Here is a 24,293-nt window from a genome sequence, read left to right as displayed (position 1 = left end):
TTTGTTTTTTGAGTTTCTTCTGTTCCTCTCCTTTTCAATCTGTATGTTTCTTTACATATCCCTGATTTATCAAGACTGGCATTTTACATGCCAATCTTGATAAGTACACTGAAATAAGATGTGCTAAATAGGTCAAAAGGCACGTACACCACTTTTTTGGCATGCATTTTAATTAATCTGATATATGGTTATACAGTCATATATGAAAAAGTTTGGGCACCCTTATTAATGTTAACCTTTTTTATTTTTAACAATTTGGGCTTTTGCAACAGCTATTTCAGTTTCATATATCTACTAACTGATGGACTGAGTAATATTTCTGGATTGAAATGAGGTTTATTGTACTAACAGAAAATGTGCAATCTGCATGTAAACGAAATTTGACCGGTGCAAAAGTATGGGCACCCTTATCAATTTCTTGATTTGAATACTCCTAACTACTTTTTACTGACTTACTAAAGCCCTAAATTGGTTTTGTAATCTCATTGAGCTTTGAACTTCATAGGCATGTGTATCCAAATCATGAGAAAAGGTATTTAAGGTGGCCACTTGCAAGTTGTTCTCCTATTTGAATCTCCTATGAAGAGTGGCATCATGGGCTCCTCAAAACAACTCTCAAATGATCTGAAAACAAAGATTATTCAAAATAGTTGTTCAGGCAGGGGAAGGATACAAAAAGTTGTCTCAGAGATTTAAACTGTCAGTTTCCACTGTGAGGAACATAGTAAGGATATAGAAGAACACAGGTACAGTTCTTGTAAAGCCCAGAAGTGGCAGGCCAAGAAAAATATCAGAAAGGCAGAGAAGAAGAATGGTGAGAACAGTCAAGGACAATCCACCGACCACCTCCAAAGACCTGCAGCTTCATCTTGCTGCAGATGGTGTGGTGTCAATGTGCATCGGTCAACAATACAGCGCACGTTGCACAAGGAGAAGCTGTATGGGAGAGTGATGCGAAAGAAGCCGTTTCTGCAAGCACGCCACAAACAGAGTCGCCTGAGGTATGCAAAAGCACATTTGGACAAGCCAGTTACATTTTGGAAGAAGGTCATGTGGACTGATGAAACAAAGATTGAGTTGTTTGGTCATACAAAAAGGCATTATGCATGGAGACAAAAAAACACGGCATTCCAAGAAAAGCCCTTGCTACCCACAGTAAAATTTGGTGGAGGTTCTATCATGCTTTGGGGCTGTGTGGCCAATGCCGGCACCGGGAATCTTGTTAAAGTTGAGGGTTGCATGGATTCAGCTCAGTATCAGCAGATTCTTGATAATAATGTGCAAGAATCAGTGACGAAGTTGAAGTTATGCAGCGGATAGATATTTCAGCAAGACAATGATCCAAAACCCCGCTCCAAATCTACTCAGGCATTCATGCAGAGGAACAATTACAATGTTCTGGAATGGCCATCCCAGTCCCCAGACTTGAATATCATTGAATATCTGTGGGATGATTTGAAGCGTGCTGTCCATGCTCGGCGACCATCAAACGTAACTGAGCTGGAATTGTTTTGTAAACAGGAATGGTTAAATATACCTTCATCCAGGATCCAGGAACTCATTAAAAGCTACAGAAAGCGACTAGAGGCTGTTATTTTTGCAAAAGGAGGATCTACAAAATATTAATGTCACTTTTATGTTGAGGTGCCCATACTTTTGCACCAGTCAAATTTTGTTTAAATGCGCATTGCACATTTTCTGTTAGCACAATAAACCTCATTTCAATCCAGAAATATTACTCAGTCCATCAGTTATTAGATATATGAAACTGAAATAGCTGTTGCAAAAACCTAAATTGTTATAAAGAAAAAAGGTTAACATTAGTAGGGGTGCCCAAACTTTTTCCTATGACTGTATTTAGCAGCACCAACTCTGCAAAAAAATAGAAGTTGACTCTCAGCAGAGTTTAAATTAAGGATTTACAAAACAAAAACCCTAATCTAAGAGGACCCGACGCGAGGTCAAAAGTGTCCAGTTTTTTTAATTTAATCCTAATAATTATTCTCGACTTTTCTGATTATTATTACTATTATTACTACTTTATTTCCTAAGATATAGGCCCTTTTATCTAGTGCTAATTTAGGGGGCATGGCTCACAGGATTCTTTGCATTATTAGCCTGTGAGCTATGCCCTCTTGTAAACCTCTGGAAATGTATATCGGATTAAAGGGAACCTGTCAGGTGCAATATACACCCAGAACCATGAGCAGTTCTGGGTGCATATTGCTAATCTGTGCCTAACCATCCCTGTATACAATAACATAGCTAAAGAGATATTTAGAAAAAGTATTTCTAAAGATCGTATATTATATACTAATGAGCACGGGCACTAGTCCCAAGGGCGTTTGTTCCCTTAGCTAGTTGGCTCACATATCATGGTAGCATACCCCTGTGGGCGTACTTACATGATAATAAATGTGCAGCAACGTGCACATACTCTTCATGGTGGCTGGCAGATGATGGATGCACTCTACGCATGATCCGGAGTACCTGGGACTTCCGATCATGCACACTAAAGTCATGCCGGGTGTAAGCTTCCCGGCCTCAGTGAGGTACAGTGCGCATGACTGAAAGTGCTGAGGACTCCGGATCATGGCCAGTGTGCATCGATCCTCCGCCAACCTCCATGAACAGTGAGGTATGTGCAGCATCGCTGCACATTCGTTAGCATGTTAGTACGCCCACAGGGCCATGCTATGTGGGCCGACTAGCTAAGTGAATAAACGCCCTCAAGACTAGTCCCCCGCTCATTAGCATATAATATACAATCTTTAGAAATACTTTTTCTAAAGATCTGTGTATTTATGTTAGTTGTGAGGTAGCAGCGTTGTTTGCGCAAAAACGTGAGGCAGCAGCGTGTTCACACCAACAGTCTATTTATTGTTGCAGCATAAATAGATCCAATTTCCCACTGTCAAAGTCTCTTCCGGATCACAGTCGGTGCATATAGACAAATTCTTTGCATCAAAAAGTCTTGTTACCTTAGGACCCCGATAACCGCAGGGATCTGTATAAGGTTCTCCTAGGCTGACACTCTTGGCCTGTGTTCACTCCACACAGAGCCAGCCCAGCTCACACCGCATGTGTTAGCTTCACCAAGCCTGGCTCTCAACTGAGACACACCCTGCTGTGCTCTGCATGATTTAAACGAAAATGCCAGACATGAGGATTGCTACAAAACCTGGACTGGGAGGAGGGATCTGTCTCCCTGTTACCCTTTGTGCTATACTCCCAGTAATAGCTATAGCAAACTCAGAGGGTTTCCAGACACATTCTGGGGGACACATAGCGGTCTTCAAATATTACCCCTGTCACTGCCTCACATAGTATATACAGGGACGGTTAGGCAGGGATTAGCAATATACACCCAGAACTGCCCGTGGTTCTGGGTATATATTTCACCTGACAACTTCCCTTTAAAAAACAAAATACTCAAGAGATATGAGAATAAAGTAAGAGCAATACTGGCCACTTTTGACTTGATGACAGGTCCTCTTTAACACCATCCTGACATTGGAAGTACAGTGTAGGGTCACTTACATTGTTGCCAGCTCAGGAGCTGAGCTTGCATCGTTACTTGCATACAATGGCTGTGGTATTCAGTCAACATCTGCCTCTAAGTGTGGCTTTACACACTGCAACATCGCAAACGACATAGCTGTAACGTCACCGGTTTTGTGACGTAATAGCGACCTCCCCAGCGACATTGCAGTGTGTGAAACACATCAGCAACCTGGCCCCTGCTGTGAAGTTGCTGATCGCTACAAATCGTTCAGGACCATTCTTTGGTCCTTTGTTTCCCGCTGTGCAGCATGATCGCTAGAAAGCCTCAGTGTGTAAAGGGGACTTAAGTGTGCAGGCAGCAGGAGCCGGCTTCTACGGACACTGGTAACCACGGTAAACATCAGGTAACCAAGAAGCCCTGTCCTTGGTTACCCGATATTTACCTTCGTTACCAGCCTCCACCGCTCTCACTGCCAGTGCCGGCTCCTGCTCCTTGCACGTGTAGCAGAGTACACATCGGGTAATTAACCCCATGTGTGCTGTAACTAGGAGAGCAGGGAGCCTGCGCTAAGCAGTGTGCGCTGCTCCCTGCTCTCTGCACGTGTAGCTACAGCACACATCGGGTAATTAACCCCATGTGTACTGTAGCTAGGAGAGCAGGGAGCCAGCGCTAAGAAGTGTGCGCTGCTCCCTGCTCTCTGCACGTGTAGCTGCGTGCGTTGGTAACCAAGGTAAATATCGGGTTGGTTACCCGATATTTACCTTAGTTACCAAGCGCAGCATTGCTTCAGTGCGTCGCTGCTGGCTGGGAGCTGGTCATTGGTTGCTGGTGACTGCTCACCAGCAACCCGTGTAGCGATGCTCCAGCGATCCCTGCCAGGTCAGGTTGCTGGTGGGATCGCTGGAGCGTCTGACTGTGTGACCTCTCACCAGCAACCTCCTAGCAACTTACCAGCGATCCCTATCAGGTTGTATCATTGTTGGGATCGCTGGTAAGTTGTTTAGTGTGACGGTACCTTCAGAGAGGTTAACAGAAATTTTGTTTCACATTTCTAATCTGATTGCCTAATATAGAGGGTTTTGGCGTTGTGGGGAATGCTGCCTTTTGGCTTTTAAATGTTTTTAATCCAATTTAGTGTGTGTTTTACACTCCCAGTGTGTTGAGAAGTGTGTTTTTCTTGCCTTGCCTTGCCTTGCCTTGATTTCTATATTTATTTAAATACAGTCTTTTGGTGATCCCTGTAGGGTATACTCTTTCTCTTTGGTCACATACTGTGCTAGTTTTGTATACCGGGAGATCCCATTGGGTGGTGCCCTTCCCCCATTAGTGTTGTTCCTTGGCTCAGTTCTGTGCAATCTGTCACCACTTTCTGGAAGGAGTCACACCCGGTTTATAACCAGCCCAATACATAAGCTTTGACCAATTGTCTTTAATTTGATTATTGTTGATTGTGTTCTTTTTTGCAAGTGCAACAAACACATGGATCTAGCAGCTAGAGAGGCGGCTTGGTGAAATCAGTCGCTAGATGTGTTTGGAGTCGCCCCCAGTACTGGAGCCCCTGGATCCTCAGTAGACTTACATGATGAGAACCAGCGGCTTTTGCAGGATTGGACTGATTTACACAAAAAGGTTGTTAGGGTGTGGTGGAATGTCAGGACACTCGAAGAGTATAAGAAACTGAAAATTACTCCCAGAGGTCTCCGAGTCCAGATTTTCCCGGCTTGGGAGACAGATGGGCAGTTTAAGACTGCCTGGGAGCAGGGGTTACTGTAGCACCTGGTCCCACCAGACATCGTGGGGGTCGCGCTCCCTCACATGTGCCCAGTCCCAGCATGGCTCCCACTTGCACTCCCAGTCATAGCCCCAGGCAGCGACGGCCTTCCTCTTACCGGTCCCATGGCTCTGTAGGCGCTGCTCCTGCTCCGGGTCCTGATGTACGTCGTGCTCCTAGGCATGCTGCAGCCTCTTCCTGTCTCCCTTCCTTACACAGAGCTGCAGTAAGTGACTCTAGGATGCGCGCAAGGCCACGCCCCCTTTCTTAAAGCGGTATGCCCCGTTTTCTGGAAGTGACCTCAGAGGTCACCTGTTACCTAATGGGTATTTAGGTTCACCTCCCTCAGCAGCAGGCGCCCGAGCAACGGTTCCATTAGAGCCTTGCCAGTGTCCAGACCCCCTTGTGCTGTTATCTGTTTTCTGTGTATTTGTTACCTGGTTCTAATCCCTTGTCTCACCGTAGTGCCATCCGTATCATTCCGGCTGTGGACGTCACCGCTCATACCGACAGTGGACGTCACCGTGCCCTACCTGCCATGGACATTATCTGTGCCGTACCTGCTGTGGACGTCACCGCTCATACCGACAGTGGACGTCACCGTGCCCTACCTGCCGTGGACATTATCTGTACCGTACCTGCTGTGGACATCACCTGCTGTGAACATCTCCGGTGCCGTTTCCGTGTTCTGCCGGCTGTGGACGTCACAACCTTGCTACACCTGGCCCAACAGAGACTCCTACTACCGGTTCCTGGCTGCCGTGCATTTAGGCCTTCTGGGGAAGCGCCACACAGTCCCTGTATAGGGGTTCGCTGCTGGTCGCCTTTTCATGGGAGTCCGGTGCACGGTCCAGTGGGTCCACCTCCGGACGCTCGCCGCTCCTCAGTGAGCGTAACAGTTACAAGCATGCTCGGTTATCCTCGTGGATATATTGATTGAACACGACCGTTCACTACTTATACAGCTAAAAGAGGAAATAAGAAATAAGGAGCATATACTACACCAGTTAGATACATTAACAGTGGTTACCCCCTTTCAGAATAGATTAAAAAATATACTAGACGTCTTTGAAAAGGATATTATCAGAGGAAAGAAGAATAAGTTTCAGCGGGACAAGAACGACTACGCCGAGAATAGGGCCTATAGGTGGACACACCGTGGTAATAAACGTAGAACAGCAAACAGGGAACCCACTGTGGTACAAGCGACATCTGAACCGTCCTCAAGTGATTTTTTTTCAACCGATACAAGCGACCAAGAAGGCGTACCAGGAGGGGTCGTCGCAAACCAAAATCCCAGGAGGAGAGGCAGGAGGAACCAACCATGGCAGTCACCTCCTCAGAGGGAAATGAGGAGCAGGAGACGCAACTGGTAGCAGGTAACGGGGGGAATCTACAGGTAGTGAATCTCTCTAGCTACCAGCTCTCAGGGGTCGAATCCGAACTACTCTCTAAGGGACTGTCCTTTTCCCCAATGAATAGGCTTAACAAGTTCATTGTCACTAAAGATCTTTATTTGTTCTGTAGGCAGCTCACATTTAAATACTTGTACAGCCGACCGGACCTTATTAACACTCTTCCTCCTGAGGACAGAGAGGTTTTCGACGATCTGCTGTGCCTTTTGGAGGAGAACGAAAGAGACCAAGGTAAGAAGGTGCCTTTCACAGGTCGACTCCTATCCCAGGCAACACCTCCATTCACTCTCTATCCTGCCATCAACATATTTTTCAACAGGGTTTGTAGGGACATTGAAAAATTAAAACTAGATAATAACAGAGCCAATAATTTGACCTTGGAGGAAAGACAGACCCTATTGAGACTTAAAGATAACAAGGACTTCATTATAAAGGAAGCAGATAAGGGGGGCAATGTAGTCCTGTGGCCCACAGAAATGTATATCAGGGAGGCAAAGCATCAACTGTCTAACAGAGAATGTTATGTGGCACTGCCATCGGATCCAACCATTACATTCAAAAAGAGTCTGGATAGACTTGTGTCCACAGGCCACAGCCAGGATATAATTTCCCTGAAAGAGAAGAACTTCTTGACAACTAAGCATCCAGTAACACCTACCTTTTACATGTTGCCAAAGATCCACAAGGGCCGACACGAATCCCCTGGTAGGCCCATAGTGTCAGGAATTGGTGGCCTCTTTGAAAGACCTTGTGTTTACCTAGATTTTTACCTGCAGCCGCTGGCCCAGTCTTCTCTATCCTATATCAGAGATTCCACACAACTGGCAAACTTAGTGGTCCCACCTGACATCTTGCTGGTGACATTGGATGTAGAATCACTCTACACCTCCATAAGCCATGAGCTGGGATCCCGGGCCGTCTCGTTCTTCCTATACCACAAAACAATGGGCAATAGGAGACATGACTCCTTTATCCTGGATCTCCTTTATATGGTACTGGACAAGAACTAGTTCATCTTCGATAGAACGTGCTATCGTCAGACGTCCATTACCGCAAAAGGAGCTTGCTGTGCGCCACCCTATGCTAATATCTTTTTAGGGTGGTGGGAAGAGAGACGAGTTTACATCTTGGAAGATTTCAAAACCCATGTGCTACAGTGGTTCAGGTACATTGATGATGTACTGCTCCTTTGGTCTGGGTCTATTGAAGGCTGTGAAAGCTTTATCTCTGCCCTCAATGAGAACAACTTGAACATTAAGCTGACCTCAAACATCTCACCAAAGTCAGTAGAATTTCTGGGCCTCCAACTATCATGGGAGAACGATTCGATCCACACTACCCTTTACTGTAAACCGACAGCCCCCAATAGCCTACTGCACTACAGAAGCTTTCACCCTGCACATGTAAAAAATGGAATACCAAAAGGGCAGTTCATGAGGGTGAAAAGAAACTGTAGTATTGGTACTGATTTTGATTTGCATGCTTCCGACTTGTCTGACAGGTTCCGGAAGAGGGGCTATCCGAAGAACGTAGTATCCAGTGCTTTGCAGGAATGCAAGACCTTTACATGGGAGACCCTCCTGCAACAAAAAATACGGCAAAAGAAGGCAACATTGAGTATGATCACTCCATTTAATAATCAGTGGCAGGATCTTTACAAGCTTCTCCAGAATAATTGGGATATTCTTTGTAGTGACAAGAAGCTGATCCAGTTCATAGACGATAAACCGAAACTTGTGGCTAGAAGAGCACATGACTTGGGAGGTATTCTGTCCAAAAGCCACTTCAAAAGACCTGTATTGAGCCTGGGAACAGGTGTTAAACTAAAAGGTACTTTTCCCTGTGGGGCATGCACAGTATGTCCCTTTATGGTGGCTGATGACCATATTCTTTTGCCGATTTTTCCTAGGCGCATTACCAGTAGACCATACTACAATTGCCACTCTAGAAACGCCGTCTACGTTCTCGTCTGTGACTGCCCCAAGTTATATGTGGGTCAAACCACACAAGAGGTAAGGAGAAGGATCCAGCAACACTTTTCCAACATTAACACCGCTGGTACTGACCTAAAGAAAGGGAAAATGCTGACCTCAGTGGCTTCACACTTCCTTACCCACCATGGGGGGTGCTTTTCCAACCTCAAAGTCCTCATCGTGGACTCAGTCAACCAGAGTATTAGGGGAGGGAACTGTACAAGGGAGCTACTTCAGAGAGAGTCTAAATGGATTTATAACCTTAAGAGCCTAGCCCCACATGGACAAAATGAAGAACGCCTGTATACAGGGTTCTACAACGTAATGTGAATATGGACTGACCTCTCTGCTTAGATTTCTACCCTTCTCTCCTAGTAACCCTGCATCTGAACAATATGGAAAACCTGTGACTTCTTACTTGAGGACCCATTGGGGACTGGAGGCTGTCCTATGTGGATCTTCGGGCATTATTGGAACGGACCTCTGTGAAGAGAAACATTGCAGCTGTTGTCAACCCGATCCATCCTATAGAATGGAAAAGAGGAAACCTTTTTGGGATGAGAGAGCCCTTAGATGATGGCAGATTGAGCCCTGAACGAGTGAGAATAACATAAAAATAAAAGCTACAATAATCAAGAAGAACGACCTGGGACATGCTTTACCAAAGGTATCGGACAATCTTGGCCCCTGGAGACCTTCCATTGATACGGCTTCTTTTTCTGGACTGAATGATCTACATCAATATAGACAGAGAAGACTCATTCTCAAGTATTTATGCTTGATTATAAGACATTCGTATACCATTTTATTTGCTCATTGGGATATCTCTCTGTACTCCTCTCTCTCCCCCCCCCCCCCCTAAGCATGCCCTCCACTCCTTTTTGATTCCCTAAGAGTGGGATGGAGTGGGAGCATGCATCTCAATATGAGATTTTGCTGACTCTGTTATAATCTATATGATATTATCCCTACGGGACCTGACAATTCATACTGACAGAGGTGGATAGGACTCCTTGTCAAGTGGTGGACATTGATATTCTTTTTTGAGTGCTTCATATACTCCACTCTTATCCCCACTTGCTTACAGAGACTTCCTCTCTACCTCTCTCCCCGTAATTTGTTATTTGTACATCACAACCTGCTCCTGACTATGTTGGACTGATTAGGAGCCTACATGTTTATATGGGATCTGTTTTTCCCCCCTCTCCTGGTCCGTCTTCTATCTAAATAGTGTGTACAATTCTATGTTAGTTGGGAAGGCCCTCTCCTTCTGTTAACTGCCCTAACCTATCAGCTGATACACAGTGGGTTTAGTGCATTATACACCCCTTGTATATCGGGTGAGAGACAGCTTATATGGCAACAGTCTCACACACACAGGCAAGAAATAATGTATAGTATAACCTTGAGCCTCACTGAGTCCATACTTGTCTGTACATTTCTATTTTTATAACTATCGAAATTTGTATTTATGTACATCTATATAATCCTATTTTGGTATTTTTGGATATATTTGTACTCATCTCTAACACAACCGAACTTTGTCTCTAGCCTGGTTGCAATTGATTCTATATGTCTATGGAAGTGCTAGTTGCTTGTATACGTAATATAAATCCCACTGAGGGTACATAATAATTTTCAAGGGCCATACATAACTTTATGTTAATTGAGAGTTGCTATTCCCTTCCCGTTTTTCCAAAGTCCTTTATAGGACTATGTTCATACTATTCTACCGAATCAGGAAACAAACCAATAAGAGGTTAATATACTGCGTTAGTGGCAACTCAGGGACATACTACATAATGTTTTGTATTTAAACGCATGCGCATTGCACTTTGCAGTCCGTTCCTGTAGAAAATGCACTAAGTATGAGTAGTACTCTTCTGCGCATGCGTCGCATAAGAGTGAGGGATTTTATCCGTAATAAACATCATACTATCTTAAAATACAACCGCTATGATCCTGGCTGCATATGCGCTGTGATAGGGACATTATACGCTGAATAAATCTGTACTTTGAAAAGTGTCTAGCGCTGCGCTCCCTTGCGCATGCGTTGTGCAATTAGTGGGAGAGGTCTGCCTGAATCATGTGATTCAGTCAAGATGGCGGCCGCCATCAGTATCACTGCACTTCATAACACTGTATCTCTTTGAGCTGCATACTGGTAAGCAATTACTCAATCAAACGTCTGATTGAAATAGAGCACACATTGAGCCTTGCACTGTCCGTCTTCTCCCCTGAGGAAGCCACCTTCATAATGGCGATACGCGTGGTGTAACCACGCCAGAACCCATCCTCTCCATACCATAGCTATACGTTGATTCACTCTGTCTGGTAGTGAGTATGGGCTTGACAAGCCTTCACCGTATACCCTATGGGTTATTTGGGCCTTTTATTGCCTGTTTGATCTAAGACCTGTGTAGCTACTTCTGCTTTATTACAGCAATATATGCACAGACATTAGTCCTTTTATTGGCTGTATGATTTAAGATCTGTGTAGCTACTTCTGTACTATCATAGCAATGTATGCCTGACTATGGTACTCTAGCTTATCAAGCTGTATTATAGGTGAACTTTCTAGTATATTGTGAAAACTGTGTTTACTTTTTAGCAATTCTGTGGGATACATATTATGTTTGGTCTCATGATGCATAGCAACCAGTGTAATTTAAGTAGTCATGTGTGACCTTTCTAACTGCTATGTTCAGTTCATAAAACCTATCACTATATTCCCACATGCTTTATTCTGAAAAACCTTGTCTATTCTATTCTAATTTTGTGGGCCCGCACATTGTGTTTGGTTGTTTGCCTGTCCATACAACCTACTACCACACTTTAACATACTTGATAAGGCTATAAGATTTACATATTAATAGGAGTATTTAACCCATACTGTCCACCAGACCAGCCTAAGGGGTGCTTCACACACAGCGAGCTCGCTGCCGAGATCGCTGCTGAGTCACGCTTTTTGTGACGCAACAGTGACCTCATTAGCGATCTCGCTGTGTGTGACACTGAGCAGCGATCTGGCCCCTGCTGCGAGATCGCTGCTCGTTACACACAGCCCTGGTTCGTTTTCTTCAAAGGCGCTCTCCCGCTGTGACACACAGATCGCTGTGTGTGACAGCGAGAGAGCGACAAATGAAGCGAGCAGGGAGCAGGAGCCGGCGTCTGACAGCTGCGGTAAGCTTGTAACCAAGATAAACATCGGGTAACCAAGGTGGTTACCCGATATTTACCTTAGTTACCAGCCTCTGCAGCTCTCACGCTGCCTGTGCTGCCGGCTCCGGCTCTCTGCACATGTAGCTGCTGTACACATCGGGTTAATTAACCCGATGTGTACAGCAGCTAGGAGATCAAGGAGCCAGCGCTCAGTGTGCGCGGCTCCCTGCTCCCTGCGCTGGTAACTAATGTAAACATCGGGTAACCATACCCGATGTTTACCTTAGTTACCAGTCTCTGCAGCTTCCAGACGGCGGCTCCGTGCAAGCGCAGCGTCGCTTGCACGTCGCTGCTGGCTGGGGGCTGTTCACTGGTCGCTGGTGAGATCTGCCTGTTTGACAGCTCACCAGCGACCATGTAGCGATGCAGCAGCGATCCTGACCAGGTCAGATCGCTGGTCGGATCGCTGCTGCATCGCTAAGTGTGAAGGTACCCTAAGGCTACGTTCCCACGATCAGGATCAGATGAGATTTTCACGCTACACAATTTCTCCACCATTTCCGCATTTTAGTTTACTTTCATTTTTTCATTGTGTTTTTGTGTGCATTTGGATTGTGTTTTTGACGTTGTGTTTTTTGTCTCTGTTTAGTGTGTCATCCCTTAAATAAAGCTGTTTTATTGTGAAACTTCCTTATATTGACATCATTATGGGTTGAATACACGCTTTTCTGCTTTGTAAAAGCACCAAAAACGACGTGTGTCTTTTACCGGTAGATTTTCCACACCTAATGCAAGTCTAGTGGGAAAATCAGCACAGAAAACTGAGTGTTCCCGCAAGTGTTGACATGCTGCCGATTGGAAACGCACCACAGGCAAGTTCACGCAGTGCAAAAAAGCACAGTGTACATGAGCTATGTATTAATCTCAACCACTTTGCTTGTACTGTAAAACACAGCAATATGCTACGTCCAGAACGCGAGAAACACTGATAGTAGAAACGTACCCTAATGGCACCAGGTGGAGCTGAGCTTCGACTTCTGCTGTTAATCTCTTAAATGCTGCTGTGAATCTCTGACAGAGTTATTTAATTAGTGTTAACTGAGGGGGTGAGCCATTCCATGCGCTCATCAGTTCCCCATTATGTGATTGCGGGGTGCCAAAGAGTGCCAGTGTGGGCAGTTTCTGAAGACCCCAGTACTTGTCATGATGGTACTCCTGTGAAGACTAGTCTTTAGCTGTCCCTCATAAGAGACGATGATTTTTTATTAAATACAGCGATACTGTGATATTGCAGTATATAGTATAAGCAATTGGATTATCGAAAAATGAAGACTCCTAAGGGGAGTAAAAAAAATATATATGTAGGATAGATGCATCTGTAAGGCCCCTTTCACATTGCGTTTTACCTTCCGCTTACAGGTCCCGTCGGAGCATCCGTCCGAACCGCCCCTCCCCCACTCTGCAAAGCATGCTCCGGACGCATGTGCCCGACAGGGCCATTCACTGCTATGGAGCGCACTGCGTTAGTGTGTGCTCTGTTTTGTGCCATTTTTGGCACATATACGTTTCTGCAGACGTACACCTGAACATAGTCCACCTACGTTCGGGTGTCCGTCTGCATAAACGTATATGTGCCAAAAATGGCACAAAACAGAGCACATGCTAACGCAGTGCGCTCCATAGCAATGAATGGCCCTGTCGGGCGCATGCGTCCGGAGCACGCTTTGCAGAGTGGGGGAGGGGCGGTCCAGACGGATGCCCCGACGGGACCTGTGGACGTAGACAAAAACGCAATGTGAAAGGAGCCTAATTATCCAATCTATTAAAATATTAAATTAGCATACGGAATTGGCAAACTTCATATACTTGAAGGATGAATGGACAAATGTAAAGAGACATTCTTGATAAAAATCTGCTGCCATCTACCAGGATGATGAAGATGAAACGAGGGTGGACATTTCAGCAAGACAATTGTCCCAAACACAAAGCCAAAGAAACATTCAATTGGTTTAAAAAAAAGAAAATAAACTTCCTATAATTGCTCAGCCAATCACCTGACCTGAATCCGATAGAAAATTTATGGAACTAACTAAAGCTCAGAGTTCGTAGAAGGAGCCCACGGGACTTTCAAGATTGGAAGAGTGTTTTTGTGGAAGACTGGGCCCAAACCATACCTGAGCAATACATATGACTAGTTTTTCTATACATGAGGCGTCATGAAGCTGTTATCACCCACAAAGGTTTTTGTAGAAAGTATTAATTAAATTTCAGTACCGTGTTCAATACTTTATCCCTGTGTCATTTCTCATTATGGCAAATAACTTAATTTTGGACATCTATAGTTTGATTTTTTTTTGCCTATATAGATTGGATGGGCTGTTACCGATATCTAGTGAGAAATTCATGTCAATACCACTTTTAGAAATATATTTACTTAGAAAATTGGTGACATGTTCAATACTTATTTCCCTCCCTGTATTTTTATACGTTAAAATTGTTTTAGTAAATATGTGTCATGACCTATCGCTTTTTGCCAATCTCTGTGTGTAGTGTTGTGTGTTATGGTCAAGAGACCGCAAAAGATCTTGCAAAAAAACCCATAAAAATTATGGAAAATAATGCACAAGAATAGTTGGAAACTTAGCTGGCTGCAATCCACGAACCGCACAAACATATCTATAAGTAGCAGTGGAGCGTTCCTATCCAACCTAGACGTCTCAACACTCCCGGAGAACTAACTAATCTCAAAGATGAAATGAGGAATCCTGACTTGCCTCAGAATAGCTCCAAAGGAAAGAGACAAGCCCTCAACATATAACGAAGGTGATATAAGAAAAAACAACACACAGATGGAAAGTATAGGGTTAAGCAATGTGAGGCCCTGCTAGCTAGATGCAAAATGATAGGATAGATTTGCTGGTTGCAACCAGTAAAAACCCTAAAAAACAACAACAATTGATAATCAAAAATTCCTTTAAAAGATCACACGATCTTCCTCTCACTATATCAGGAACTCTTGTGCAAATATATGAAATACAAAAAATACAAACTCTAGATCAGACAGTGATCAAACTCCCTTTCTTTCTGGAAATAAATTGTCCTCCAAACAAAGTGCAAGGAGAGCTCTTCATATGCAAGAAACAAAAAGGTGCATGAGAACTAATTAAATCTCAGAAGGAAAAAACAAAAATACGTATCAGGCATAGCTGCAGACCAGGATGACATGGAAACAAAACGAATGCAAAGGAACAAAAAAATGCTGCAGAAATCATTCCTGTAGAATCCAAAAAGGAACAGAAAAAATGCAAAAACAGAACTTACAGGCAAAGGCAAAAGCCTCAAAGCTGGAGGACAAAATTCAGGACATTTTCTCATGGAGCAGAAACAATTATCACCGGCAAAGGCTAGACAGAAACTGCCTTCCTTTATTCCCCCAGGCTGGACTCCATAGGCTTCCTGGAATAGCAATCATCTCCTGCACCTGTCTGAGCGACAGTTGCAGAATCAGACTCGCTACCAGCACTAGCCACCAGAGGGAGCCCAGAAACACTCTTGGGAACAGCACCATGTCTGATGATATTCACAACAGTACCCCCCCATGAGGAGGGGTCACTGAACCCTCACCAGAACCACCAGGCCTCTCAGGATGGGCATGCTGGAAGGCACAAATCAATCTGTCAGCATGAATATCTGAAGCGAATACTCATGAATTGTCCTCCTGACTGTAACCTTTCTACTTAACAAGGTACTGAAGCGTCTGTCTATTAAGACGGGAATCCAACATTTTCTACACTTCATACTCTAGATTCCCCTCTACTAACACAGGATCAAGATGTGCAGTAATAGGAACTGCAGGTTCAACATGTCTCTTCAACAGAGACTTGTGAAAAACGTTATGAATCCTAAAAGACTCGGGAAGAGCCAAACAAAATGATACAGGATTATCGATTTCCAAAATTTTGTAAGAACCAATAACTCTTGGCTTGAACTTAGGAGAAGAAACTTTCATAGGAATATTTTTAGAAGAAAGCCAAACCATGTCCCCCACTTTAAACCGGGGACCAATAGTCCTACGCTGCTTGGCAAACCTTTGAGCATTCTCCTGGGATAAAAACAATTTATCCATTACTGGATCCCAAATCTGTTTCATTCTGTGGATCACAGTGTCAACTACTGGACAGGATGGACTCTATAGGCTTCCTGGAACAGCAATTATCTTCTGCACCTGTCTGAGCGACAGATGCAGAATCAGACTCACTACCAGCACTAGCCACCAGAGGAAGCCCAGAGGAAGCAACACTCTTGGGAACAGTACCATCTCTGATGATATTAACAACAGTTGTGATTAACAGGAATGTATTTATTATATGCTATCTCTGTTTAATTAATAGGTGTTTCCATTTACTTATTTGTTAAGTAACCTTTCGGGTGCAGCTATAAATTCCTTCCCCCTGCTGGTATTTCCTGCTGGTGATATTTTCATTTGGATGTTCAGCCATACTGTCATTGTTTTATTCCAGACAGGGAAAGACCAGCGAGTGGCTTTTCTCTCTGCTGTTTATGCTTCTTCTGCATCTATTATCTGTTTCTTAGTAGGATGTAGGTGCCACACCCTTTTGCAGTATTTACCTTATCCTTTCTTTTAGACTTCATGGTTTATTGTTACTCACTTTGAGAACCTTTTCTATCTCAGCACTTCTTCCTTTCTGTATGCATATTGCAAACTGCTCTGCCCTCTGTTTCCTTAGGAGGTCCATGAAACTCTCAATGGCCGTTCCTGCAGCATAGTCCCGAGTTGCCACTGAATAAACTGGGGTTGGAGCCAGTGGCGTAACTAGAGTTGGATGGACCCCAGTGCAAAGTTTAGACCTGCCCCCCCCCTCCACATTCACCGACACTTGGGGTACAGGATAATGACGCTGACACTTGCTCTCACCCACAGCACCCTGAAATCCATCTATCAGCACCCAGCTTTCCTATGTTTTGATATTTATCTTGTCCTCAGCACCCAGCTTTCCCATATCAGAGCATGAGAAAGCTGGGTGCTGAGAGATGTATATCAGAACATGGGAAAGCTGGGTGCTGAGAGATGTATAGCAGAGCATGGGAAAGCTGGCTGCTGGGGGAAAGAGCCTTTTTCCCTCAGCACAAAACATTCCCATCCCCTGCTTGTATCTTTGGCCTCCTTGTATAAAGTTCTCAAAATACTATAATGGCCCCCACATAGCCTTCCAAATAGTATAAAGGGTCCCACATAACCCTTCATATTAGAATGCAGCCCTATAGTCCTCCATCTATATATATAATTGCCTTATTCTGTCTGTCTGTCTGTCTGTCTGTCTGTCTATCTGTCTGTCTGTCTGTCATGCTCCAAAATTGTGTCCTTACGGTGACACAAAGCTGATTGGCCGCTGGGCTCGCCATGGCCCCGCCCCCCCACACGGATTGGCCGCTCGCCCAGGCTGCGCCCCCACACGGATTGGCCAGCCGCTCGCCCAGGCTCCGCCCCCCCCACAGATTGGCCTCTCGCCCCGGCACCCTGCAGGCATTGGCAATTCGGCCACGCCACGCCCCGCCCCCCTCACGCAATGCACGTTAGCTCTGGCCCCACCCCCTCCCTCTTCCCGCGCATTTCTCGAACTGACACGGCTGTCACGGAGGTGAGTACGGTACTCCCTGCCCACCCCCCCCCCCTCCCCCCCCGCCCCCGCCCCCGCTCGCACAGGACTGGTGTGGATACGTTGCTAACCATGCTCGCATGGTTACAAGCGCTGTCACGGAGGTGAGTACTGTACTCCCTCCCCCTCCCCCGGCCCCCGCTCGCACGGCAGTGGTGGGAGTGGTGTGGATACGTTGGTATCAAGCCCATCAAGGTCCTGCTGCGCCAGAAGATCCACACGCACACACACAAACATACACACACATCAGATCACACTCACACTCACTCTTACACACACCTCACACACACCTCACACACACCTCACATCGCATCCACATACTCACGACATCCTGGGATATCGCTTGCTTCTCGGCGGCGAAAATGTGCTGTTGTGATCTTCCAGGACCTGACGGAGGATCACATGGCCAGAAGCATGTGATATCCCCGGATGTTGTGAGTATGAGCGCGTAAGTGCGATATCGTCAGTGTCTGTGTGTGTGAGTGGATGCGATCGGGTGTGTGTGAGTGGATGCGATCGGGTGTGTGTGAGTGGATGCGATCGGGTGTGTGTGAGTGGATGCGATCGGGTGTGTGTGAGTGTATGCGATCGGGTGTGTGTGAGTGGATGCGATCGGGTGTGTGTGAGTGGATGCGATCGGGTGTGTGTGTGAGTTGATGCGATCGGGTGTGTGTGTGAGTGGATGCGATCGGGTGTGTGTGTGAGTGGATGCGATCGGGTGTGTGAGTGTCGGCAGAGGACCAGGCCGTGCTGGAGGAGGCTGGGAGCAGAGAGGCTGATCATGGGGAAGAGGGGAATGCTGATGCTGAAGGAGGCTGGGATGGGAAGGCTGGGAAGAAGGAGGCTGGGACGAGAGAGGCTGATCCTCAGGAAGGCTGAGGAGGGGAGGCTGATGCTGAGGGAGGCTGGAAGGAGAGAGGCTGAGCAAACGTGCTCCATCCGCCATACTGCGCACTCCCCATCGTGCTGCATCCCCCATGCTGCGCACTCCCAAACGTGGTCCATCCGCCATGCTGCGCACTCCCAAACGTGGTCCATCCGCCATGCTGCGCACTCCCAAACGTGCTCCATCCGCCATGCTGCGCACTCCCAAACGTGCTCCATCCGCCATACTGCGCACTGGAGCACGTTTCGGAGTGCGCAGCATGGCGGATGGAGCACGTTTGAGAATGCGCAGCATGGCGGATGGAGCACGTTTGGGAGTGCGCAGCATGGCGGATGGAGCACGTTTGGGAGTGCGCAGCATGCCGGATGGTGCACGATCGGGAGTGCGCAGTATGGCGGATGGAGCACGTTTGGGAGTGCGCAGCATGGCGGATGGAGCACGTTTAGAAGTGCGCAGCATGGCGGATGGACCACGTTTGGGAGTGCGCAGCATGGCGGATAGAGCACGTTTAGGAGTGCGCAGCATGGCGGATGGAGCACGTTTGCAAGTGCGCAGCATGGCGGGTGGAGCACGATGGGAGGTGCACACCTCCCCCCAACACACACACACACGCGCACTGCACAACACACACACACTAGGAATCACAAACAACGCCCTACACAGACACCCACACAGACAACGCTGCACACACAAATATACGCACATACTGCACAACACACACATTGCTCAAAACATACCTCCCCCCAAAACACACCACACCCACACAAACCGCACAACACACACACACACACACAACGCTACAGACACACAGCGCTCCACAAACAACGCAACACACGCAACACACATACAACACCGCTCTCACCCCCCGCGACACTCAGAACATGTACAGCGCCCTACACAAACACTTGGTAACTACACACAACAACATCTATATATATATATAACAAAAATCATACATGAACTACACAATACGTAAATTCTAGAATACCCGATGCGTAGAATCGGGCCACCTTCTAGTATATTATAATGCAGTTCCCATAGTTCTCCATGTATTATAATTCACCCCATAGTACTCCATATATTATACTGCACCACATAGTCCTCCATATATTATACTGAACCACATAGTCCTCCATATATTATAATGCACCCCCATAATCCTCCATGTATAAAGTAGCCCTTCAATTATAATGCATTTCCCATAGTTCTCCATGTATTAAAATTCACCCCATAGTACTTCATATATTATACTGCACCACATATTCCTCCATGTTTTATAATGCACCCCCATAGTCCATGTATAAGGTAGGCTCCATAATCCTCCATATATTATAATATAGCCCCCATAGTCCTATATGTATTATAACACAACCCCATAAAACTTCAGATGGTATTATGCAGCCCCATACTCCTCCATGTATAATGCACCCCTATATTCCATGTATAAGGTGTTCTTCATTTTGTATTATACAGCCCCCCCAGACCTCCATTTATAATGCAGCCCTATAGAACTCCAGTATAATGCAGCCTCATAGACCTCTATGTATAATACACCCCTATATTCCATGTATAATGTGTCCTTCATGTTTATTATGCAGCCTCTCCAGGCCTCCATATATAATAATGCAGCCAACCTCCCCAAGCCTCCATGTATAATATACTAGCTAGCCTCCCCAGGCCTCCATGTATAATATAGCAGCCAGCCTCTCCAGACCTCCATGTATAATATAGCAGCCAGCCTCTCCAGACCTCCATGTATAATATAGTAGCCAGCCTCTCCAGGCCTCCATGAATAATATAGCAGCCAGCCTCTCCAGGCCTCCATGTATAATATAGCAGCCAGCCTCTCCAGACCTCCATGTATAATATAGCAGCCAGCATCTCCAGACCTCCATGTATAATATAGCAGCCAGCCTCTCCAGGCCTCCATGTATAATATAGCAGCCAGCCTCTCCAGGCCTCCATGTATAATATAGCAGCCAGCCTCCCCAGTCCTCCATGTATAATATAGCAGCCAGCCTCTCCAGGCCTACATGTATAATATAGCAGCCAGCCTCTCCAGGCCTCCATGTATACTAATGCAGCCAGTCTCTCCAGGCCTTCATGTATACTAATGCAGCCAGCCTCTCCAGGCCTACATGTTTAATATAGCAGCCAGCCTCTCCAGGCCTCCATGTATACTAATGCATCCAGCCTCTCCAGGCCTCCATGTATACTAATGCAGCCAGCCTCTCCAGGCCTCCATGTATACTAATGCAGCCAGCCTCTCCAGGCCTCCATGTATACTAATGCAGACAGCCTCTCCAGGCCTCCATGTATACTAATGCCGACAGCCTCTTCAGGCCTCCATGTATACTAATGCAGACAGCCTCTCCAGGCCTCCATGTATAATAATGCAGCCAGCCTCTCCAGGCCTTCATGTATAATATAGCAGCCAGCCTCTCCAGGCCTCCATGTATAATATAGCAGCCAGCCTCTCCAGGCCTTCATGTATACTAATGCAGCCAGCCTCTCCAGGCCTCCATATATAATGAGCCTCCCCAGGCCTCTGGCCACCGTGTTTTCACTAATTTATATATGTATATATATAAAAAAACAAAAAAAAAAAAACAACAAGTACTCACCCTCTCTCTTCCTGCTCTGTCTTCACATCTCCTCATTCCACTGCTGCTGTCCTCACTGCTCCCCTCATTCCCCAGCTGCTGCTCGTCCTCACTGCTCCCCTCATTCCCCAGCCACTACTCGTCCTCACTACTCCCCTCATTCCCCAGCCGCTGCTCGTCCTCACTGCTCCCCTCATTTCCCAGCCGCTGCTCATCCTCACTGCTCCCCTCATTCCCCATCCGCTGCTCGTCCTCACTGCTCTCCTCATTCCCCAGCCGCTGCTCGTCCTCACTTCTCCCCTCATTCCCCAGCCACTGCTCGTCCTCACTGCTCCCCTCATTCCCCAGCCGCTGCTCGTCCTCACCGCTCTCCTCTTCCACCGCTGCTCGCCCTCCCACCTTCTCCCGGTGCTACGGTCGGCGTCCTCCTGTCCTGCGCTCTGTGCACCCTGAGCACAGCAGTCGCACAGGAGTGACGTCACCGCGCAGGCACGGAGGGGGGGGAGAGAGGAATGATGATGCATAGAGTGCCGCCGGCAGCCCTATGCTTCAACATTACTGTGCGTGGTGATGGGGGAGGGGGCCCGCTGACGCCAGGCAGGGGGGCCCGGTGTCGGAGGCAGCAGTGGGTCATATAGCCGCCGCGTGGTTTGTGACAGATCAGCGCAGCTCCTCCCTCACTGACAGGAGCTGGCTGCTGAAATGCCGGGCGGCCGCCGGGCTCCTAAGCTCCCGGGCCCGGTCGCAATGGCGACTGCTGCGACCGCGGTAGTTACACCCCTGGTTGGAGCCATTCCAGTCGACACAGGAACCCCTAGGGACTGTAAGTACGGATCTCTAGAATGTACAGGAACTGACTTTGTTTGTTGCAGCATTTGATGTGTTTTACCAATGTAGTCCTTGTGAGTTTACTACACAATCATAACATTTACGTATTTATAGTGATGACCATTGTCAGTTACCTATGGACAAGACCAATCCCAAACATGCAAGTTTGAGATTGAAGTACGGGATCTTTGCGGGCCAGTCAAGTTACATCACAGCAAACTCACCCAACCATTGACCTTGCTTTGTGCACTGGGTCACAATTATTCTGGAAACAGAAATGGGCCTTTCCCAAACTACTACAGCTGGAAGCATACCATTCTTTAAAATACCTCTGTATGCTGTAGCATCAAGGTCTCATTATGCTGAAACTAATGAGGTTTCACCAACCCCTGCAAAACAACCCCTTAACATTAGTCTTCACATTACACTGTGTGCAAAATTATGAGGCAAATGAGTATTTTGATCACATGATAATTTTTATACATGTTGTCCTACTCCAAGCTGTATAGGCTTGAGAGTCAACTACCAATTAAGTAAATCAGGTGATGTGCATCTCTGTAATGAGGAGGGGTGTGGTGTAATGACATAAACACCCTATATAACGTATGCTTAATTATTAGGCAACTTCCTTTCCTTTGCAAAATGGGTCAGAAGAAAGATTTGACGGGCTCTGAAAAGTCCAAAATTGTGAGATGTCTTGCAGAGAGAGGCAGCAGTCTTGAAATTGCCAAACTTTTAAAGCATGATCACCGAACAATCAAGCGTTTCATGGCAAATAGCCAACAGGGTCGCAAGAAGCATGTTGGGCAAAAAAGGCGCAAAATAACTGCCCATGAATTGAGGAAAATCAAGCGTGAAGCTGCCAAGATGCCATTTGCCACCAGTTTGGCCATATTTCAGAGCTGCAACGTTAGTGGAGTGTCAAAAAGCACAAGGTGTGCCATACTCAGGGACATGGCCAAGGTAAGGAAGGCTGAAAAACAACCACCTTTGAACAAGAAACATAAGATAAAATGTCAAGACTGGGCCAAGAAATATCTTAAGACTGATTTTTCAAAGGTTTTATAGACTGATGAAATGAGAGTGACTCTTGATGGGCCAGATGGATGGGCCATAGGCTGGATCAGTAAAGGGCAGTGAGCTCCACTCCGACTCAGACGCCAGCAAGGTGGAGATGGGGTACTGCTATGGGCTGTGGGCTGGTATCATCAAAGATGAACTTGTGGGACCTTTTCGGGTTGAGGATGGAGTGAAGCTCAACTCCCAGACTTACTGCCAGTTTCTGGAAGACAACTTCTTCAAGCAGTGGTACAGGAAGAAGTCCGTATCGTTCAAGTAAAAATTGATCTTCATGCAGGACAGTGCTCCATCACATGCATCCAACTACTCCACAGCGTGGCTGGCCAGTAAAAAGGTCTAAAAGATGAAAAATTAATGACATGGCCCCCTTGTTCACCTGATCTGAACCCCATAGAGAACCTGTGGTCCCTCAAAAAATGTGAGATCTACAGGGAGGGAAAACAGTACACCTCTCAGAACAGTGTCTGGGAGGCTGTGGTGGCTGCTGCACGCAATGTTGATCGTAAACAGATCAAGCAACTGACAGAATCTATGGATGGTAGGCTGTTGAGTATCATCATTAAGAAAGGTGGCTATATTGGTCACTAATTTTTTGGGGTTTTGTTTTTGCATGTCAGAAATGTCTATTTCTAAATTTTGTGCAGTTATATTGGTTTACCTGGTGAAAATAAACAAGTGAGATGGGAATATATTTGGTTTTTATTAAGTTGCCTAGTAATTCTACACATTAATAGTTACCTGCACAAACAAATATGCTCTTAAGATCTCTCCAAATCTAAAGAAAACCCCACTTCAACTTCCAAAAATATTAGGCTTTGATATTTATGAGTCTTTTGGGTTGATTGAGAACATAGTTGTTGATCAATAATAAAAAATCCTCTAAAATACAACTTGTCTAATAATTCTGCACACGGTGTAATCTTCCATCACAAATCGTCAGACAGGCAAGTAATGTTTCTCTGCCATTCTGACAAAAGATACTTGCCAAAAAGAGAAGCATCACTAAAACAACACATTTCCTCTGCTCCAGTGTTTAGTGAGGGTATGTTAAACCCCTTAAGGACCAAGCCACATTGTACGTTAATGACTAAAGGGTGCTTTACACGCTGCAACATCACTACCGATATATCGTCGGGGTCATGTCGTTAGTGACGCACACCCGGCGCCGTTAGCGACATCGCAGCGTGTGACACCAAGGAGCGACGATCAACGATCGCAAAATCGTTCAAAAACGGTGATCGTTGACACGTTGCTCCTTTCCTTAATATCGCTGCAGCCACAGGTACGATGTTGTTCGTCGCTCCTGCGGCATCACACATCGCTATGTGTGACACCGCAGGAACGACGAACATCTCCTTACCTGCGTCCACCGGCAATGAGAAAGGAAGGAGG

The sequence above is a fragment of the Anomaloglossus baeobatrachus genome, chromosome 3, assembly GCF_048569485.1.
Source record: "Anomaloglossus baeobatrachus isolate aAnoBae1 chromosome 3, aAnoBae1.hap1, whole genome shotgun sequence".
In the NCBI taxonomy this organism is placed as follows: domain Eukaryota; kingdom Metazoa; phylum Chordata; class Amphibia; order Anura; family Aromobatidae; genus Anomaloglossus; species Anomaloglossus baeobatrachus.
The sequence above is the reverse complement of the archived record's forward strand: the minus strand, read 5'-3'. Positions refer to the sequence as shown.